Source organism: Oncorhynchus nerka, linkage group LG28 (assembly GCF_034236695.1).
Source record: "Oncorhynchus nerka isolate Pitt River linkage group LG28, Oner_Uvic_2.0, whole genome shotgun sequence".
Classification (NCBI taxonomy): Eukaryota; Metazoa; Chordata; class Actinopteri; order Salmoniformes; family Salmonidae; genus Oncorhynchus; species Oncorhynchus nerka.
Window position 1 is genome coordinate 20,582,093 of NC_088423.1, and position 7,568 is coordinate 20,589,660.

Genomic DNA, 7,568 nt, shown 5'->3' on the forward strand with positions numbered 1-7,568 from the left:
CTGGACGGGCGGGTGGGTGTTAGCAGCGATCGGTTGAAGAGCATGCATTTAGTTTTACTTGCATTTAAGAGCAGTTGGAGGCCACGGAAGGAGAATTGTATGGCACTGAAGCTCATCTGGAGGTTAGTTAACACAGTGTCCAAAGAAGGGCCAGAAGTATACAGAATGGTGTCGTCTGCGTAGAGGTGGATCAAAGAATCACCAGCAGCAAGAGCGACATCATTGATGTATACAGAGAAGAGAGTCGGCCCAAGAATTTAACCCTGTGGCACCCCCATAGAGTCTGCCAGAGGTCCGGACAACAGGCCCTCCGATTTGACACACTTAACTCTATCAAATAAGTAGTTGGTGAACCAGGCGATGCAATCATTTGAGAAACCAAGGCTGTTGAGTCTGCCAATAAGAATTTTGTGATTGACTGAGTCAAAAGTCTTGGCCAGGTCGATGAATACGGCTGCACAGTATTGTCTCTTATCGATGGTGGTTATGATATCGTTTAGGACCTTGAGCGTGGCTGAGGTGCACCCATGACCGACTCTAAAACCAGATTGTGTAGCAGAGAAGGTATGGTGGGATTCGAAATAGTCGGTAATCTGTTTGTTAACTTGGCTTTCAAAGACCTTAGAAAGGCAGGGTAGGGTAGATATAGGTCTGTAGCAGTTTGTGTCTAGAGTGTCTCCCCTTTGAAGAGGGGGATGACTGCAGCAGCTTTCCAATCGTTGGGGATCGCAGACGATACGAAAGACATGTTGAACAGGCTAGTAATAGGGGTTGCAGCAATTTCGGCAGATCATTTTACAAAGAGAGGGTCCAGATTGTTTAGCCCGGGTGATTTGTAGGGGTCCAGATTTTGCAGCTCTTTCAGAACACCAACTATCTGGATTTGGGTGAAGAAGAAATGGGGAGGCTTGGGCGAGTTGCTGTGGGGGGTGGAGGGCTGTTGATCGGGGTAGGGGTAGCCAGGTGGAAAGCATGTCCAGCCGTAGAAAAATGCTTTTTGAAACTCTCAATTATAGTGGATTTATCAGTGGTGACAGTGTTTCCTAATCTCAGTGCAGTGGGCAGCTGGGAGGAGGTGCTCTTATTCTCCATGGACTTTACAGTGTCCCAGAACCTTTTGAGTTTGTGATACAGGATGCAAATTTCTGCTTGAAAAGCAAGCCTTAGCTTTCCTAACTGCCTGTGTATATTTGTTCCTAACTTCCCTAAAAAGTTTAATATCACGGTGGCTAGTCGATGCTAATGCAGAACGCCACAGGATGTTTTTATGTTGGTCAAGGGCAGTCACGTCTGGAGAGAACCAAGGGCTATATCTGTTCCTTGTTCTACGTTTTTTGAATGAGGCATGTTTATTTAAGATGGTGAAGAAGATCTTGGTTGAAAACAGCAGAGGTGTATTTGGAGGGCAAGTTGGTTAGGATGATATCTATGAGGGTGCCCGTGTTAACGGATTTGGGGTTGTACCTGGTGGGTTCATTGATCATTTGTGTGAGATTGAGGGCATTAAGCTTAAATTGTAGGATGGCCGGGGTGTAAAGCATGTCACAGTTTAGGTCACCTAGCAGCACGAGCTCTGAAGATATATGGGGGGCAATCAATTCACATATGGTGTCCAGGGCACAGCTGGTGGCAGAGGGTGGTCTATTGCAAGCGGCAACGGTGAGAGACTTGTTTCTGGAAAAGTGGATTTTTAGAAGTAGAAGCTCGAATTGTTTGGGTACAGACCTGGATAGTAAGACAGAACTCTGCAGGCTATCTCTGCAGTAGATTGCAACCCCCCCCCCCACCCTTTGGCAGTTCTATCTTGTCGGAAAATGTTATAGTTAGGGATGGAAACTTCAGGGGTTTTGGTGGTCTTCCTAAGCCATTATTCAGACACGGCTAGGACATCCGGGTTGGCAGAGTATGCTAAAGTGAATAAAAACAAACTTTTAACATCTTGAACACTTTGAAATGATGGGGTATTGTGTGTAAGGTAGTGAAAAAAAGGAGCAATTTAATCCATTTTAAATTCAGGCTGTAACAATAAAATGTGGAATAAGTCAAGGGGTGTGAATACTTTCTGAAAGCATATATTTGATGTAGAGTTTAATGTCTTCAGCTTGGTTGGTTGGGGTACATTTTGTTTTGTCTTGGCGTCCTACCTGTGAGAATATACTACCCTGATCACGTAAAAACCATGCCCTTTAATATTTAATCAACTGTTAACAAATGTGTTATGTACAGACAAGATAAGTCTGGGTATAAAGTACAGTAATGTGGTCACACTGCTGTTTTCTCTCTGCTCCCAAATGGCTAATATCATGACGCAGACACAAAGTACAGTACACATAGGAGAAATCACGGCACTTCAAAAAGTATTACACCAGTACTACAGTTTCCTCATTCTTTTTGGAGATGAGAAAATAATAGCCACCCATGTAGTCAACCCTGGCCTTTTCTCATTTGGGCAAAAGTCCGTCCTCCACCCGCTCTGTTCCGTCCCCTCTTCTCCGAACCCGGAAACCGAGTGATCCTTAGATGTCAATTCGTTAGTAGGCAAACCAAAGAGTGTGCCCCACTCCTCGATAGCCACCTTTCATCGCTTTTGTTTTTTTCTGAAAAGTAAAGCATTCACACATTTAAAAATAAGCCTTCTCTGACCTATACTTCCTGGGTTTCTTCTCCAGCTTGACCATGTCAGAGAACTCTGGAGTAGAGACAGGAGGAGGAGAGGAATAACATTGTGTAACTGACCATCTGGGTCTGACAGAGTTGTCAGCCAACAGGGAGAGATCTGTCTCAGCAAGAGTCATGTATTACACTTCAGCAACAGTGTCTGCCAAATGTTAAACGTCTGGCAGCTGGAGGTAGTGCAGTGCAGCGTGAGAACCTGGATGAAAATGAATACAGGGTGTATTCAAATGAGTAAAGATTGTCCTGTCTATGCAGGTTAGGGAAAGTCAATCCTTGAGTTCTGCTGTTTACTCTACTATCAGCCCCCCCCCATCCTTAACCTCCCACCAGACAGCTACAATATCATTCTCTGGTACATTTTATTCAACGGTTGTGGTTACTCATTACAGTACCTAATATCCAATCCATCAGGTTTCACATTTGTTGTGATACCAGGTTTGCATGTGATCAAGTGACGTTTTTGTGACTTACAGAATATAACTAGGTAACCTTTATACCTGCTAAGGATGTTTGTCCATGAGTAATATACTTTGTTTGTTGTATTGACCATAAGTCTGAACATGGCATTGTGAACAGCTGCCATCTGCTGACCTCTAGTGGCAGAGAGAGAGAGTTAGTTGCACCAATTGTAGAGATTACTAGTGATTTGAGAACTCTTACAAAACCTGTGCTGAAAAAGTAAGTGAAATTGTATTCGCATGTGATAGCAATGTTAGTTGACTAAAACTAGTGACACACAAAGTCCAAATGCATATGGTATTCTCTTTATAGCACATGGCAATCCATAGGGAGTGCCTCCTCTCTTTGAAGCCCTGACTGTCTAATAACCCTGGCCTACATACAGTATGTTCTGGAGAAAAATAATAACATCCATCTCACTGGTGCAAGTAAGATAGTGCTTGAAGTGCAAATGATAGATTGGATGAGGAGACAAGGAGTGTGTGTTAGAAGAATGATGAAACATACCGAAATCATCAGTTCTTGCTAATGTTGAGTTGCCCAGCCCCAGACTGGAGTGTTTGTCTCGCTCTCTCACACACGCTCTCTCTCTCTTTCACTGGGAAACATATGTTTCCCATGCCAAGACAATAAACAATCAGTAAACATTGCACGCACAAAAGTTTTATAATAATGTTGACATTTAAAATGTTATTATTGGCTATGTGCAAATAGTTGAAGTGTGAAAGATAAAATAAACAGATATATAGGGTTGTATTGCTGCTGTGATTGCACACTGCGGTATTTGGCCCTAACAGAAATGGGAGTTTTGTTTTATTTGTTTTCAAATTCTTTGTGTGTCTGTGGGAATGATGTGCCTAATGTGGTCATACATTTGGCTGGAGGTTAGGAAGTCCTCTCTCAATAGCCAGGCTATGCTCACTGAGTCTGCAATTAGTCAAGGATTTTCTTAATTTGGGGTCAGTCACCGTGTTCAGGTATTCTTCCTCTGTGTACTCTCCATTTAGGGCCAGATGGCATTCCAATTTGCTCTGTTTTTTGGTTGATTATTTCCAGTGTGTCAAACAATTATCTTTTTGCTTTCTCCTGATTTGGTTGGGTCTAAATATGTTAATGTCCTGTAGGGTCCGTTTGTGTTTGTGAACAGAGCCCCAGAACCAGCTGGCTGAGGTGACTCTTCTCTAGATTATTTTTTAAACATTTTATTTGACCTTTATTTAAACAGGCAAGTCAGTTAAGAACAAATTCTTATTTTCAATGACGGCCTAGGAACAGTGGGTTAACTGCCTGTTCAGGGGCAGAACGACAGATTTGTACCATATCAGCTCGGGGGTTTGAACTTGCAACCTTCCGGTTAATAGTCCAACGCTCTAACCACTAGGCTTTGCGGTGGAATATGTGGGCATCGCTTCCTTTTAGGTGGTTGTAGAATTTATCAGGTATTTTCTGGATTTTGATAACTAGTGGATATAGTCCTATTTCTTGTTTGCGGTTTTGCGCTGTACACACAGTATATTTTTTTTGCAGGATCCTGCATGCCGAGTCTCAATTGGGTTTGTCTTCTTGGTTGGTGAGTCGACCCCAGATCTCACAACCATAGAGGGCAATGGGTTCCATAACTGATTGAAGTATTTTTAGCTAGATCCTAATTGGGATGTTGAGTTTTATGTTCCTTTTGATAGCATAGAAGGTCTTTCTTTCCTTGTCTCTTAGATAGTTAACATCCGTGTGGAAGGTACCTGTGGTGGTGATGTTAAGGCCAAGGTAGGTGTAATTTGCTGTGCTCTAGGGCAACAGTATCTAGATAATTTGAATTTGTTTTCTTGGCTACTGGACCTTTTTTGAAACACCATTATTTTTGTCTTAATGCCAGGGCCCAAGTCTGACAGAATATGTGCAGGAGATCTAGTTGCTGCTGTAGGCCATCCTAGGTTGGGGCCAGAAGCACCAGATCATCTGCAAACAGTAGACGTTTGATTTCTGAGTCCTTTAAAGAGTTCCAAACCTGGGTGAGGCCGGATGCTGCAGACTGTATAGGAAGAGAGGTAGGAGATGCAGTCTTGAAAAAGTAATAAAATAATTCAATATCAAATCATTTGAAGGTAACAATTTAGTATCTTACTGTAATAGTTTTCCATTCAAATGGGAACATACTAAAATCAAATCAAATCAAATCAAATTTATTTATATAGCCCTTCGTACATCAGCTGATATCTCAAAGTGCTGTACAGAAACCCAGCCTAAAACCCCAAACAGCAAACAATGCAGGTGTAAAAGCACGGTGGCTAGGAAAAACTCCCTAGAAAGGCCAAAACCTAGGAAGAAACCTAGAGAGGAACCAGGCTATGTGGGGTGGCCAGTCCTCTTCTGGCTGTGCCGGGTAGAGATTATAACAGAACATGACCAAGATGTTCAAATGTTCATAAATGACCAGCATGGTCGAATAATAATAAGGCAGAACAGTTGAAACTGGAGCAGCAGCACAGTCAGGTGGACTGGGGACAGCAAGGAGTCATCATGTCAGGTAGTCCTGGGGCACGGTCCTAGGGCTCAGGTCCTCCGAGAGAGAGAAAGAAAGAGAGAATTAGAGAGAGCATATGTGGGGTGGCCAGTCCTCTTCTGGCTGTGCCGGGTGGAGATTATAACAGAACGTGGCCAAGATGTTCAAATGTTCATAAATGACCAGCATGGTTGAATAATAGTAAGGCAGAACAGTTGAAACTGGAGCAGCAGCATGGCCAGGTGGACTGGGGACAGCAAGGAGTCATCATGTCAGGTAGTCCTGGGACATGGTCCTAGGGCCCAGGCCAGTTGAAACTGGAGCAGCAGCATGGCCAGGTGGACTGGGGACAGCAAGGAGTCATCATGTCAGGTAGTCCTGGGGCATGGTCCTAGGGCTCAGGTCCTCCGAGAGAGAGAAAGAAAGAGAGAAGGAGAGAATTAGAGAACGCACACTTAGATTCACACAGGACACCGAATAGGACAGGAGAAGTACTCCAGATATAACAAACTGACCCTAGCCCCCCGACACATAAACTAATGCAGCATAAATACTGGAGGCTGAGACAGGAGGGGTCAGGAGACACTGTGGCCCCATCCGAGGACACCCCCGGACAGGGCAAAACAGGAAGGATATAACCCCACCCACTTTGCCAAAGCACAGCCCCCACACCACTAGAGGGATATCTTCAACCACCAACCAAGAATTTTGCTATTACTGTCTGGGAATGGTCTGAGTGAGGAACTGAAAATGGAAAACTAGCTCTAATTGGTAGAGAGGTTTGGAACTCTTTATTATTAACAATAATAATAACAATAATACATAGATTTTATATAGAGCTTTTCAAGGATCCAAGTACATATTTGCACGAGTCTATTCATCATCACATACATTACCACCTGTTACGACTGAAAATGCATTACATGTAAATTCTTTGAGAGGAGAGAGAAAGAGGCTTTCTGTAGCAAAAAAAGATATACAGTTGAAGTCGGATGTTTACATACACCTTAGCCAAATACATTTAAACTCAGTTTTTCACAATTCCTGACATTTAATCCAAGAAAAAATTCCCTCAAATCAAATAAATGTTTATTGGTCACATACAAATGTTAGCAGATGTTAATGCGAGTGGAGCGAAATGTTTGTGCTTCTGGTTCCGACCGTGCAGTAATATCTAACCTGAATGTGAAATGTCATAATAATAGTAGAGAGAATGATTTATTTCATCACATCCCCAGTAGGTCAGAAGTTTACATATACTCAATTAGTATTGAGTGTATGTAACTGAGTCAGATTTGTAGGCCTCCTTGCTCGCACACGCTTTTTCAGTTCTGCCCACAAATTTTCTATAGGATTGAGTTCAGGGCTTTGTGATGGCCACTCCAATACCTTGACTTTGTTGTCCTTAAGCCATTTTGCCATTACTTTGGAAGTATGCTTGGGGTCATTGTCCATTTGGAAGACCCATTTGCAACCAAGCTTTAACTTCCTGACTGATGTCTTGAGATGTTGCTTCAATATATCCACATCATTTTCCTCCCTCATGATGCCATCTTGTTTTGTGAAGTGCACCAGTCCCTCCTGCAGCAAAGCACCCCCACAACATGATGCTGCCACCCCCGTGCTTCATGGTTGGGATGGAGTCTTTGGCATGCAAGCCTGACCCTTTTTCCTCCAAACATAACGATGGTCATTATGACCAAACAGTTCTTTTTTTGTTTCATCAGACCAGAGGACATTTCTCCAAAAAGTACGATCTTTGTAGTAGTAGTCTGGCTTTTTTATTGCGGTTTTGGAGCAGTGGCTTCTTCCTTGCTGAGCAGCCTTTCAGGTTATGTCGACATAGGACTCGTTTTACTGTGGGTATGGATACTTTTTTACCTGTTTCCTCCAGCATCTTTACAAGGTCCTTTGCTGTTGTTCTGGGATTGAT